At 41.0% G+C, this 14,869-nt stretch overlaps 1 protein-coding gene across 4 annotated transcripts in view; it reads right to left on the bottom strand.

Annotated features, from left to right (window-relative positions):
• The window catches only part of MYO1D (myosin ID), a 377,108-nt gene that overhangs the window by 360,754 nt on the left and 1,485 nt on the right, over positions 1-14,869 (bottom strand). Inside the window, 1 exon segment of one of the 4 annotated variants that reach the window (NM_001131998.1) lies at positions 2,455-2,594. The exons of the other annotated variants lie outside the window; for them this stretch is intronic. The gene's annotated coding sequence lies outside the window, so the exon portion shown is untranslated. 4 annotated transcript variants of the gene reach the window in all.

A 14,869-nucleotide genomic window follows, 5' to 3' on the forward strand; every position in this document is an offset into this window, starting at 1 on the left:
TAGCCCAAGTCAATGGTGACACATAACACAGACCACTAAGACCTCCATCTTTCTCACACCTACAACAATGTTATTTTGTATTTGTATTGTAAATTGTTGCCCTTCAATAGAGAACTAGAGATTTACTTATTATTTACATTGTAAGCTTTTCCATTGTTTCAACTTGTTCAGGTCTTTTAAGTGAGAATAATAAAGGAAATTGAAGAGCTGCTACTTGATTGCAAAGCAAAAGAGCTAGGAATAGGGCAAAAACAGAATAATAAACACAAAGCTAGATTTTTGCCCCTATAGTAAATGTGCCACCAGACTAGTAAAAAGTCCTGACTTTCTGTGTTTCCAACTTCATGCATCTATACAACAGTGAGGAACCTCAAGATTCCCTTCTGGCATTAAAATTCTATGACTCAAGAGACTTCATCAGAGAATTCATGGCTCAGAATTTCTCTGGCTTGAAGCATAAAATGAAGAAAAGTGTTAGCCCATTAGTCATTATCAAGATTCACTTGTTTCAAATCAACAAAACAGTGCCCTAGGGCTACCTACTCCAAGAAACAACTCTGTTATACTATAGAGATCACGTCTGGGCTGTATCAGTGTTTATTCTTTTTTTTTTTTTTTTTTTTTTTTTTGACACGGAGTCTCACTCTGTTGCCCAGGCTGGACTGCAGTGGTGCAACCTCGGCTCACTGCAAGCTCCGCCTCCCAGGTTCACGCCATTCTCCTGCTTCAGCCTCCCAAGTAGCTGGGACTACAGGCGCCCGCCACCACACCTGGCTAATTTTTTGTATTTTTAGTAGAGATGGGGGTTTCACCATGTTAGCCAGGATGGTCTCAATCTCCTGACTTCGTGATTCACCCGCCTCGGCCTCCCAAAGTGCTGGGATTACGGGCATGAGCCACCGCACCTGGCCTGTGTTTATTCTTAGCAGAGGAAATGTGTAGAAAGCAATTGCCAAATCTGCACCCAATTCACGAATGTGACAAAAAACAAACATTCAGCCATCTCCCAGACCAGAGAGTTTATAGGAGCTAAATGAAAGCCCAGATAGTTAAAAATGTGCTGTCTGTCACCCTGATGTAACGCCCTTCAATTGCTCCCCAACGTATTTAAATTTTGAATCTTGGGATTTTATGTCCCAAGCCCCTTCCGCAAAGTGTGGTCCCTGATGAGTGCTCCATCCTCACCTGCCCCTACTTTGCCTGCCCCACTCTGCCCAAAGACTCCAGCCTCACTGGATACCTTTCAGTTTCAGAAACTGAAAGAGTCTATCTAAAAATATGTCTCAGCCAGGTGCCACAGTTCACACCTGTAATTCCAACACTGGGAGGCCAAGGCAGGTGTGGATCACTTGAGCTCACAAGTTTGAGACCAGCCCGGGCAACATGGCAAAACCCCGTCTCTACAAAAAATATAAAAATTAGCTGGGGATAGTGGTACACGCCTGTAGTCCCAGCTACTCGGGAGGCTGAGATAGGAGAATAGCTTGAGCCCAGGAGGTGGAGGTTGCAGTGAGCTGAGATTGTGCCACTGCACTCCAGCCTGGGCAATAGAGCCAGACCTTGTCTCAATAAACAAATAATCAATAAAAGTTATGTCTCTGTCTTCTCTCTCTTCCCTATCTGATTGTTCCCCCGCTCCCCACCTCTCCCCCAACACGCACATATTCCGCATCCTTCTGATCTTGCTTAAAGCTATCTTCCCCATAAAGTGCCTTCCCTGTGACACACCCACATACTTGGACACGTCACTTCCATTTCCCCTATGGGGGAACTCTGCTCTTTCTCTTCATAGCACTTATTACTATTTGTAGTTATCCTTTTGTTTGTTTACTGGTTTAGTATATTCCCCTTGCTGGTTTATCAGCTCTATGAGAACAAGAACCGTGTCTATCTGGGTTGCTTCTGCATATCCAGAAAAGAATAAAGACAACGTGGTTGCCATCATACTTTCAAAGGCACCTTAATGGCATGGAAAAGCATTTAAGATACTATGTTATGTGAGAAAACAGTTTGCAAAACTATATGTTGTATAAGCAGGAAGATTCCAAAGTTTTGAATATGTACATTTTTTATATGTCTAGAAAAGACTGTAAAGGAAATAAATCAAGGTATTAACAAGGAGGGTGGGATTATACAGTTTTGATGGATAATCTGAGGACAGAAAAATACATACATAGTAGCTAAAACTGGACAACCATAACCATCGAGTGAAAAAATGGAAAACTTGTTGTAAGGATAAAGAATAAAGTGTGATTATCAAACGATTAAATTGATTTAATAACCAAAACAGAACTAAGAACACTGACTATCTGGATAAGTTGTAATACATTTGTTAATATGTCAGTCAGCTCACATTACAGTCATAGCCCATTTAGTTTTAATAGAACACAACTGTGGAGTGAAAAACGTTAGCCTAGGACAGTGGCTCCGAGCCTGGCTGCATATGAGACTCACCTGGGCACTAAGGAGGCTTAATAAATCACCATCTCCAGAAGACAGAGTCCGGGGAATCTGCGTATTTTAAAAGCTGGGTGATCATGACACAAAGCTGGATTTGGGAACCCCAGCCTAGGGTAAATCAAGAAGTTGAAGAAGAGGTTTCTTTTCAGTAAGAGTTTCAGATAAAATAGGAACCTGAGAGGTGGAGATGCAAACAGTAACAGATCCTGCCAATAGCAGCTGCCTACTACAAGTCAACAAGCAGTCATAAATTGCACACAGTGTGGAAAAATCCACTCATCATGTTTGGTTTGTTCAACCACACAAATAATTCAAATACCAAGGGCAGTAATATGTTTTAGAGTAGCACCTTACCTACTTAGAACTCAGCTTGGCCTACTTGCCTTTCCAGCCAAACACAGCAAAGCAATAAAAAATACCTTTCAGCAGAGAAGATAAAAACAGACATCTTAAAACTCTTGCCCTACGACTGATACACCCAAGATAACCCCTCAGTCTTCATTAGAACATATTAACTCCTTTTATATACACCCTTCTAATGAGCTCGGCTGACAGCCAAAACCCAGAGAGGATTACCTTTGTAAATTAAGAGGGGAAAGGGAATTCACGGGGAGGCACACAGAAAGCAACGATAGAAACTGAACCATATATTTTTAAAAGTTAATTTAGATCAACTTAGTGTGGAACAAAACATTACAAATATGACAATAAATACCAAGGACATGAAAACAACTTTTTATAACTACAGTCATGATGATCTAAGTCATTAAGAAAAAGAATTAAATCACATTCTTTATATTCTGCTTAAGGAAGCAAAAATGAAAAGGCACGAACATCTGAGTGCCCTCTATGTGTAAAGAACAATAAACAACCCAGCTATTATCTCATTTGATGTAATAACCTTGTAGTGTAGGAATCAGTCTCATTTTAAGACTGGGCCATTAAAGGCTCAGAGAACTGAAGTAGATTTTTTAAGTTGTACGGTAGAAAGTAGCTATAGCCATGTTGAACTTTGAATAACTGAAATATTTCCTTTGCTCATTATTTTATACCATACTGCCACGTTTAAAATAATTTTGGTTACAAACATTTCTTCCTTTTCTTTTCTTTTTTTTTTTTTTTTTGGTGTTTGCAAGAATAAAAGTCTTCTGGAAAAAAAATCATCTAAAACAGTTGTTTGCAAGCTGTTTTTCCAATGTGATAGCATTTTTTCCCAAATGACATATTCCTTGGAACCCCACTATGCAGGAGCAGAGCTGCTCTGTTAAAAGCACTAGAGTGCCAGGGCCTGAAGCCCTACTCCACCTCTACCTGTAATCCAAGACTGCTCCTCAGGCACCTCCATGACCCAGGACACCACAGATTACAGATTTTTTTAAAAGCACCAATCTAAACAAGCTTAGTCCCTAGATATGCTGTGTAAAGGCATGTCCCTTAGAAACACTCAATGAATGACACAAAGCTATATAAAGGCATCACAATGCTGTGAAAAGTTTGGTAGTATGGTAAAATGTAGTTAACTGGCTAAGGCAAGCAACAACATGAGACTGCTCAAGATTACAGCGCCACTAATGTTTCCTGCTTTGTTGTATGGTGTCAAGCTTCACATGTCTGAGTTCTATGAATGAAAAAAAAAAAAAAGGAGAGAAATGTCCACCATTTCACAGAGACCCAAAATCTATTTTAGTGGTTTTTCCAAGAGCAATGGTAATTTCATTTTTCCTGCATTACCAAAAACTGGAGTTATTACAGAAAAATCAGATTATACAAATACATAAAATAGAATACATTAAAAAGCATACATAAAATATAGTAAATGCATAGTTCAGCCAAGAATCAAAGATGCAGAAGTACGATGCATTTATTTGTTTATTCCGTGATAGAGGTGAAGATATTTTGTCCTTAATGCCTGGAAATAAGCCTTGGGAGATAAGACTTTGTCTTGCCCTTAGAACTTTGAGTGTAGAGGTAGGACATAAATATAAACTGATAGGAAAGGTTGAATGCAATTAAAAAAATAGTTGTACTCACTGACATTTAAACTATTCTAGACATTTTTTGAATTGTTTATAGGTTTTTGTTTTAATCAGAAAGAACACGGGATAAGATGGCAGAATCAGGTTAACTCAATCTCATTATCAAGGACTATCCTTATAATAAACTTAAAATGACCTAAATATCTGTAAAACCCAAAGCTGATATATGACCAATGATGGGGTTTATCCAAAATAAATACGTTGTTGGGTTTTTTTCATGGGGTTTGACTTTTAATTGACTATAAAATTTATCTTGACTTTATATTGGACACAAAGCAACAGTCTGAGATAGAACCATTTGGGATCACCCGGCATTGCTACAGATGATCCCCTATTGTACAAGTTACTCAAAGCCGACTTTGTGGTCAGAGGCGAAATTTGTTTGCTTCATTGTTTTAGATTAAGCCATTTTTTTTTGACAAATTCATTTGCTTCTACTGCATATGTGAACCTTGTGAATATACAGTAAGTGGTAATGGGTTTTTTCCCAAGACTTAACAATATAACTGTGAGAGATATGAGGAGAAGAGGAATAAAAGGAAAGCTGTGTTTGTTCCTCGGTGGGCTTATCCATCTATTCCAGGAGGTTCTTTTAGAACTCTGAACTGGCCTGTGGCTCTTTCTGAAAAACCTATGTTCAGGAGTAAACAATCTTTTTATTAAAGCAGAATAGCTTTACTAGAGTTAATGCTTTAATCTCATTAAAGTGAAATCCGTTTCTACATTGTGTATCAAGGAGCAGAAATGTGGGAAAATAAAGGCAATCCCATTCTGGGATAATTGTAACTAGTCCCATGTGGGCAGCTGTGCCTGGAATACAAACTGGGATATCTTCAGGAATGAGGCTAGGACAATGAGGAGCCTGGAAGGTGGACAAAATATCAAGAGGAACTAGCAGATGTTCTTGATTCCCTTCTCCATCAACTGAAGTCACTTATTGGAACCCTTCTCTTAAAAAATGATCTACTTTCCAAAACCAGACCATTCTATTTCAATAAGAATGTTGAAAGCCGTGATTAGAGTCATCGTCTGGCTCACTAGTGTCTCTCTTTTTATTTTTCATTTTTTTACAGACAAGTTATCACTATATTGCCCAGGCTGGAGTGCAGTGGCTATTCACAGCTGTGACCACAGTGTCAAACCTGTGGGCTTGAGCAATCCTCCTGCCTCAGCCTCCCCAGTAGCTGGGACCACAGGCATGGGTCATTGCGTCTGGCTCCTCAGTAATGTCCCTTTAACGCAAATGTTAGGGCCACAGTATTCACCACACAAACTGGGTGCTGTGTCTTGGAAGTTCTGTAATTGAGCATAAAATAAAAGAAGAAAAAAAAACCTCTTCCTCTTCTAGACCCAAAGATAAACCAGAGACACAATTTTTAATTGAGCAAAGTTTTCGTCAGGTACCCTCCCCTCTCTGTCATCAGGATCTGCCTCCCCAAGAATGAACTAACCTTATACTACCTGCCGCCCATCCCTTCCCACAAGGGTTGAGTTCTCTATCCCAGGTCTGCCGTATCCCTGAACAGTAACATACTGTAAAGTTATTTCTCAAAAATGAAATTCTCTATTCCTCATTCTAACTGATGCCACTGAGGCATGAGAAAGAAATTGACCAGACTGAGCAGATTTACCCTAATGTGCTTGTGCTGCACTAGAAGTATTTGACTTTCTAAGAGGATTCTTATCAACCTAACTCAATCTCTACTTGGGAGAATTTGGGGCAGCATAAGACAAGAATGAAAGAAGTGCAGACAATGTGGGGGAAAATATTTTTGAGCAATGGAAGCTGGCTAGCAGCACAGCAGCCCACGCATGCTTAAAGTGAGTGGAGAGAGAAGAAAAGAAGGCCAGGATGGCTCAGGCCATAGGGCAGGGGGAGGAAGGGCTGTTACCAAATGAAAGACTATCTCTACTTCAACAAGGGTCTGCTGACATTCCACCTCTTCCATAGCGCATTTTTTACCTACTCCCAATGCCATTTTTTCTTTTTCTGAATTCCCTCATAATATAGTACATACATATAGACAGCTCTTAATTATATTGTCATCAGTTCTCTTTTCTAAAAATATGATATATTGATTCCTTCTCTGTAGGAAGCCCTTAAAAGAATGGATTGTCTTGGGAGGCCAAGGTGGGTGAATCATGAGATCAGGAGTTTGAGACCAGTCTGGCCAACATGGTGAAATCCCATCTCTACTAAAAATACAAAAATGAGCTGGATGTGGTGGCGGGTGCCTGTAATCCCAGCTACTCGGGAGGCTGAGGCAGGAGAATTGCTTGAACTCAGGAGGTGGAGGTTGCAGTCAGCTGAGATCACACCACTGCACTTCAGCCCAGGTGACAGTGTGAGACTGTCTCAAAAAAAAAAAAAAAAAGAATTGTCTGTGCTATTCATTTGAGCTCAATCATATTTCACTTTATATTGATCCATTTATTAAGGTATCTCTTACTCCCAATTAAGTTATCCCTCAAAGAGTAACTTTATTAAAAGTAACCCCCACCAAAGTACCCAATCCAGCACTAAGCACACTCTAAGAATTCAAGTAGTTGGCCGGGCACAGTGACTCACACCTGTAATCCCAGCACTTTGGGAGGACAAAGCGGGCAGATCACCTGAGGTCAGGAGTTTGAGACCAGCCTGGCCAACATGGTGAAACCCTGTCTCCACTAAAAATGTAAAAATCAGCTGGGCATGGTGGCAGGCGCCTGTAATCCCAGCTACTCAGGAGGCTGAGGTAGGAGAACTGCTTGAACCCAGGAGATGGAGGTTGCAGTGAGCCGAGATGGTGCCACTGCACTCCAGCCTGGGCGACAGAGCAAGACTCCATCTCAAAAAAAAAAAAAAAAAAAAAAAGAATTCAAGTAGTTGCTAGCTTTAATACCAGAAGATTATACGAAACACATATAGAGTCGATAGATAATAAGGAAATTGGTTATAGACTTAAAAAAAAACAAAAAAAAAAACTCTAGACTTAAAGTCTATTACCTGGCAATAGTGCCTAGATGTTACGAACCTTCACAGAGGCTGAGAACAGTGATGTGCAGAATAAAATAGTTTAGAAATCTCTTAAATATATTTCATTTTCCAAAGAGTTTAAAACAATTGCCAGAAATTAAATAGTGATACCTGGAGGGAATGTGATTATGAGAATGCATAGGGTGATAGTTACAGAGTGAACTGGGAATAGCAAGGGCATTTTTGGTCCACAGGGCTGGACCAGGACAGAGGGGCACCCACTGAGTATCTACTATGCTTCAGCCACCACCATAGGTATTTGACACATATTTTAAATGTGCTATAATTTCACAAGAACACATCATCTTTATAGATGAAAAAACTGAGGCTCAAAGAAGCTAAGTCACTTGTCCGAAGTCACACAGGTGGTAGTAAATGAACAAAGACAAGATTAAGGTCCAGATTTGTCTATTTCCAGTGTTCTTGCACTCTCTGCCAGGTAATCTGAATTCCCTAGTTTGCGCCATTGCAAACTTTCATCCTTGCCCCCCAAACAGAATCAAAACAAACAAAAAAGACAAAACTTTGTCTTAGTGAGGGAGGAAGAAATGACAAGGAAGAGATGAAAATATCTAGCTCTCTAGCAGTTATGGGGTCAGGGTAGGGAGGTGAGGCCATTTGGGAAGGATTCAGGAAGAGTTAGCATTAGTTGAGTGAGAATTATATACCAGGCACTTGCTGAACATGTGATTTCATCTCAATAACCCTAAAAGGCGATAATTTTACATATAAGGAAATGAGGCTTAGGGAAACCTATGCTAAGAGGAATAAAACTGAAGCTGAGATTTGAACTTGGTCACTTAAGTCTCAGAGCCTGTGCTCTTTCCATGACTCCCTATTGGAAGCATGCTTTTGCTTCTCTTTTTCCCACAAATGCTCAAAACTGAAGTTTGGAAAACATTGTTCTATTCAAGAGATCTTGGCCGGGTTCGGTGGCTCATGCCTGTAATCTCAGAACTTCGGGAGGCCGAGGTGGGCAGATCACTTGAGCTTAGGAGTTTGAGACCAGCTTGACCAACGTAGCAAAACCCCATCTCTACTAAAAATACAGAAAAAAAAAAAAAAATTAGCTGGGAGTGGTGGTATGTGCCTGTAATCCCAGCCACCAGGGAGGCTGAGGCATGAGAATCGCTTGAACCCAGGAGGCAGAGGTTGCAGTGAGCCAAGATCGCACCACTGCACTCCAGCCTGGGCAACAGAGCGAGGCCCTGTCTCAAAAAAAAGAGATCTAGCCAGTAATTACATTGTAGTTGAACTGAAAGATGCCTGCTTCCTACAGGAAATAAAACTGTCATCTAAATCAAGGCATCTAATAAATGATAAAGGAGAGACATACAATGCATATTTTAAAATGCTGTTACCCTCTGACCCCATTTATGAATACAGTTGGCATTTTTATAGGCCATGTTGGTGAGGCTCATGAACAAGTAATCTACCCAGTGGAGCTGGAGGCACTGCTGACAGTAAAGTTCCCTGACTTGGCAGTGGCTGGGCAATAATATAATGACCCAAACCAGTTCCAGTGGCAGCATCACAAATGGGTACTAGAGAATTATCATTAAATGAGGCCACTCCTAGAGATAGTGTTCATTTTGCTTAGCTGACTCAGACTTAGGTGAAAATGTCAACGAACAGCTCTCCACATAGAGCTAACATGGAGATCACTAAATAAACACATTTCTAGCTATATCAGATTCAACATTTTTGTCTCAAAGCTAAGCAGAAAGCCAAAGTGTATCTCTTTAATGTAAAAGTAGTTCCCAAATACCAAAAAAAAAAAAAGATTAGCCAGGCTTGGTGGTGTGCGCCTGTAGTCCCAGCTACCCAGGAGGCTGAAGTAGGAGGGTTGCTTGAGCTGGGGAAGTCAAGGCTGCAGTGAATCATGATTGTGCCACCGCACTCCAGCCTGGGTGACAGAGTGAGACCTTGTCTAAAAAAAAGAAAAAAGAAAAGTAGATCCCATCAGAACCTGCAATGAAATGAACCAGTAGCAACTTCTAAGTGCTTGATTCCACCCACATCTGGCTCTATTTGGGAACTAAATTCAGCAGAAGTCTCCAGGGTCAAGAAATGACCCTGAATAAAAATAGTCTCGGAAATCTGTCACGGAGTAGGAAAGGAAACCAGGCAGCAGGGTGATTCACTCCAAATGGCAGCTCCAAAACCCAAATTCCCATTTTTGTCCCAATATGAAGCCAATGTACAAAACAGGCAGAGAGCAAACTGTCCTTTTCCAAAGGCCTTCAAAAGAGGTTGCCAAAGAATTTCACATGGAAGCCAAAAAGATTTAGTGTGCCATTCACCTCTCCTATAAATCTAACTAGAGCTATTTCTAACTAGAGCCCTGAACCAATGGCAGGTTTACATTTACTTGAAGACCATCCAGGGTATCTATGGGTTTTTTTTCCCTGGCAAGCAAGAGAAACCCTTTGTCCCACCAAATTTTCCAAATGACCAAACAGCCACAGAGAAAGAATACAGGGGTGGTGTGGTATGTGTGTGTCTGTTTCCTGCCTTTCTTCTAATCTATAACTCACTGCCCCAACACACAGTTAAGTTCTATTAAAGTACAGTATTTTGAGAAGATTGTATGCTAAAAAAAAAAAAAAGAAATAATTCCATTGGTTGAAGACCAATCAGCCAACATTTGACTACTCAGTTAATTCATTTTAAGATGTATTAAACATGGGGAAGGGCAAATTCTGTAGCATCACAGAAAACACAAAAGGATTAAAGGTAGGTTTGCTTCACAGCCACTCACTTGCACCTTCCCCTTCCAAAGCCTTGCATCTAATTCTGCATTCATGATTTACATTCTTTTTCTTAAAGGTGGTTGCCCCCAAGCATTATGAGGTTCAAAGCACCAGAAAACCTGGATCTACCTCTGAACAGGCTATCTGCCTTTGAGGATTCCATAGGTTGGTGAGGAAGCAACCTATGAATATGATAAATTCTCTTTATGAATAAATGTCCATGTATCCTGAGAGCACATGAGAATGTGACATTGACCTGTTTTGGGGGACTGGGAAAGATTTCTCACATCCGGTCTTGAAGGATGAGTAAGAGTATGGCAGGCAGGGAATGAGGGCAGAGATGAGGAAAGGAGGACATTCCAGGGGGTGAAAACAGCAAGGGCCAGTGGCTCTCAGCTAGGGACAATATTGCATGTGTGTGAGCACAAACACACCCACCCACACACAACCCCCCCAGGGACTTGTGGCAATGTCTAGAGAATTTTTGGTTGTCATAAATGAAAGAGGAGTGGAGTTGTTGACATCTAGTGAGTAGAGGCCAGAGATGCTTCTAAACATCCTACAACACACAGGAAAGCCCCTACAACGAAGTCTAAAATGTCTAAAATGTCAATAGTGACAAGGCTGAAAATCCCAGATCTAAGCAAAGGTACAAAAGACATGCTGTGTTAGATTAAAAAAGAGGAGTTGCATGGAGCTTTGGCATGCACTGTGCTTCAGATGATTGCTTTTATGGGAGACAAAACCCAGTAAGAAAAGAGACGGTGAAAAATTAAATTCCTGAGAAGCCAAGATATAAGGCTGAATAGATGCTTTATTCTCAAAACAGGAACCAATAACAAATAAAGTTAAGAAACTGGACCTCTGGAAGCCTAACGTATATTTCATTGTCCTATAAAATGGAAAGCATTTCTGTCAAGGACACCGTCCGTGGCTCAAGTCCACTCCTGAGCAGTAGCCTGCATTCTTCCTTTCACGCACATGGCTGAGAGTGAGGAGTGTGCGGAGTAAGGAGCACGCGGAAGAGCAGATGCAAGCGGCTTGCCCTGGCAGAACTCTCAGAGGGAGGGTGCAAAGCTGATGTTAATGCTGGAAGAACTCACGTATAAGAATGGCCCATGCAAGGAGAAAAGGAACCAATAAGCTCCACATATAAAAAGGAAGTGGCTACAGAGAAAGCAGAACATGGTAGGACAGGGATGCTGTGGTTAGGGCTTCAAGTGGTCATTAGGGTTGCTGGCAGGAACTGCTCCTGACCATGGAAGCAGGCAGGACTCACACAGCGGTCTTACTCCTGAGCAGAGATCCTTGGAAATTGGAATGAGGAACTTACCACCACCACCTCCACCTCCACCAAAAAGGCAAAAGAAATATCCCCCAACAAGAGACTTCTGGGAGGGAAAGAAGGAGACCTCACAATACAAGCAGGTTTTGTTATAAAGCAAGAAATATAAACTGAAGCTCCTGCTCAGATATTCCAGGGTTTTGTTATAATACAAGCAGGTTTTATTTATTTATTTATGTATTTATGTATTTATTTTGAGACAGAGTCTTGCTCAGTCACCCAGGCTGGAGTGCAGTGGCGCGATCTTGGCTCACTGCCAGCTCTGCCTCCCGGGTTCACGCCATTCTCCTGCCTCAGCCTCCCGAGTAGCTGGGACCACAGGCGCCCGCCACCACGCCTGGCTAATTTTTTTGTATTTTTCGTAGAGACAGAGTTTCACGGTGTTAGCCAGGATGGTCTCGATCTCCTGACCTCGTGATCCACCCGCCTCAGCATCCCAAAGTGTTGGGATTACAGGCATGAGCCACTGCGCCTGGTCACAGGTCTTGTTATAAAGCAAGAAATGTAAGTTGAAGCTCCTTCTCAGATATCCTAACTCGCACTAATCCACATCACTCTTTTACTCTTGCCCCATCCAGACACACATCTAGGTCAATTTTTAAAAGTAAAAATGGTAGGAGAAAGTTCCATCAATTGTGGCAGTTGTCTAAAAATCAAGCTTTAGCTCCAAGAGCGAAAAAGAAGGCCAGATTAATAGCAAAACAAGAAGATAATTCTAAAAGGACAACGCCACATAAGCTTTAAAAAAAAAAAAGTAACTGAAGCATTTTTCCCTCTCTACAAAAAAATGTTGTCATGAAGGAATGTACTCTGTACCCAGCATTATGCTAGGTGCTGCTGTTGAGAAAACACAGACCCATGAAGCACCTACAGCCTTGAGTGCTTGACTATTACATGCCTTAAAGGAAGGAAGCAAGCCTTGCAGAAGAGCCAGGTGGGAAGGGAAGACAGGACATTCCAGAATGGGGAGTAAGAGCAGGAACTGCAGCTTGGGAGGGCAGGAGTCATGAGGTACAAGCACACATGGGAATTTCACTTACATATCCATATCCACCAATGGACCAAACACGCTCAATTTCAGCTATATACAACCAGAAATATGTGCCCAACCACCAATATTCCAGGAGACAAAAACACTTCAACATCACAGAACAGCACCTGGATTACGCAGTGGTAGGTTTCTGGTCACCTTCTGCAAAGTGAAAGGAAAGAGAGGACTGCTTTCTGTCTGCGTCAGAATTTATAGTTTGAGAGGAGGGTAAGGGTGCTACCCTTTGCTGGCACTGTTTATGGCTACAGGGAACCAACTATTTTAATTTATAAGTAAGTCATGAACAATCACTGATCTGTACAATGAGAACCACAGCCAATTCTCAGAGTCATCAAGGACACACAGATGAGATACATACAAATACATATACATCTATACACCCAGGATTTTGAATGATGTGGAGATTGGGTATAAAGGCAGACCTAAAAACCTGGGCCTTAGCCAATGGCCTTGTGGAGAGCTGGTGATTCCTCCCATCTCTCCACAACACCAACCCCTTCCCTTCCAAACAACTTAGCTTATTCACTGTCACCCAGAGTCAGCTTTCATGCCGCCAACCCCTGCTCATGCTGCTTAATCCACCCGGAATGCCCACGAGTCCACCTTTACAAATCCTACCCATCCTTTGGAACTCAGCTCAACTCCTCTCTTCCTCTATAAGGCGTTTTGTAGTCAACCTAAGGTATCTCTCTCTCTTCTGAACTTCCAGAACAATTTCTATAAGTACTTGATAAATAATCACCTAAGCTTTATAAGGCTTTTATCTTCTCTCTCTTTTCCTTTCTTTTTCCTTTTCTTTTCTCTCCTTCCTTCCCTTCCTTCCTTCCTCTTTATCTCTCTCTCTCTCTGTGTGTGTGTCTCTGTCTCTGTGTCTCTGTCTCTGTTTTCTTTCTTCTTTTTTTTCTAAGAGACAGGGTCGTGCTCTATTATACACGCTGGAGTACAGTGATGTGATCATAGCTCACGGCAGCTTTGAACTCCTGGGCTCAAGCAATCCTTCTGTCTCAGCCTCCTGATGTTGTTTTCTTGAACTATTCTTTAAATCAATAGAAAATTCCACCTTTCTCCATGTCTTCATTGAGATGTCACCTCTTTGAGAGGTAAGCAGCACATCTTGTAGTTCTTTGGATACTCCTAGCTTATCTCCTAGAGTACCTTGCACACAGTAGAATTAAATTGCAGCATTCGGCTGGGCATGGTGGCTCACGCCTATAATCCTGGTGCTTTGGGAGGCCAAGATGGGACGATTGCTTAAGGCCAGGAATTCAAGAACAGTCTGGTCAACATAGCAAGACCCCATCTCTAAAAAATATAAATATAAATATAAATAAATTGCAGCATTCTCTTCTGTACACATAGGAGTTGTTAGGCTCACCTTAGTAATCTATCTTGAGATTCAAACTTCACACTTAAGAGACTTAATGCTTTAAAAAAAAAAAGCAGAAATTCTAAGTGCCTTCCCTCAATTTACTTTTCAAAAACCACAAGAGTTTTAATTCTATTACAGAGGAGTAGTCCTACAAACTAATGTAGCCCTGTTAGACTCTATGCCTTCAATTTCAAATTCTGAAAATTCTGCAAAAGCTCTGGCTAAGGTCATGTATTTGCTGGAGGTGAAAGATGGAGGTTAAAATGAAAGGCTTCATATTCAACTATTACTACAGGGTCTAGTATACAGTATGTACATAATAAACGTACCAATGTCTGAAAAACTGAAATGATTATAACTGCGAGTGACAAAATTATAAAGGCATTTCTCAAAGCACACAACTTATTTCCTGGGGGGGAGGGGAGTAGAATCTCTAATTTAAAACAACCTTAACCTATGAAATTGCTACGTAACTTACCCCTTTATCTATTTTATGTGCACTTGGGAAAACTTAAAACAGTTTTACTAATATGGATTTGCCAGGCACTAATCTCTGAAGTATGTATACACATATTATTAATAATTCATTTAACCCTCAGGACCACCCCAATCCTACAGACAGGACGACTGAGGCACAGAGAGGTTAAGTAACTTGCTCAAAGATCACAGCAAGAATGTAGTAGAACTAGAATTTGAATCTCAACAGTCTGACTCTTAATCACTATGATAATGGGTATTGGTTGTAGCTGATGTAGAGGTATATCATTTTGATTAATATTTGGGGTGATTTCTATAAAAGCTGTGCATCCAAACCTTGATCAGAAATGTAACATCCTATC

This window comes from Pongo abelii, chromosome 19 (assembly GCF_028885655.2).
Source record: "Pongo abelii isolate AG06213 chromosome 19, NHGRI_mPonAbe1-v2.0_pri, whole genome shotgun sequence".
NCBI lineage: Eukaryota > Metazoa > Chordata > Mammalia > Primates > Hominidae > Pongo > Pongo abelii.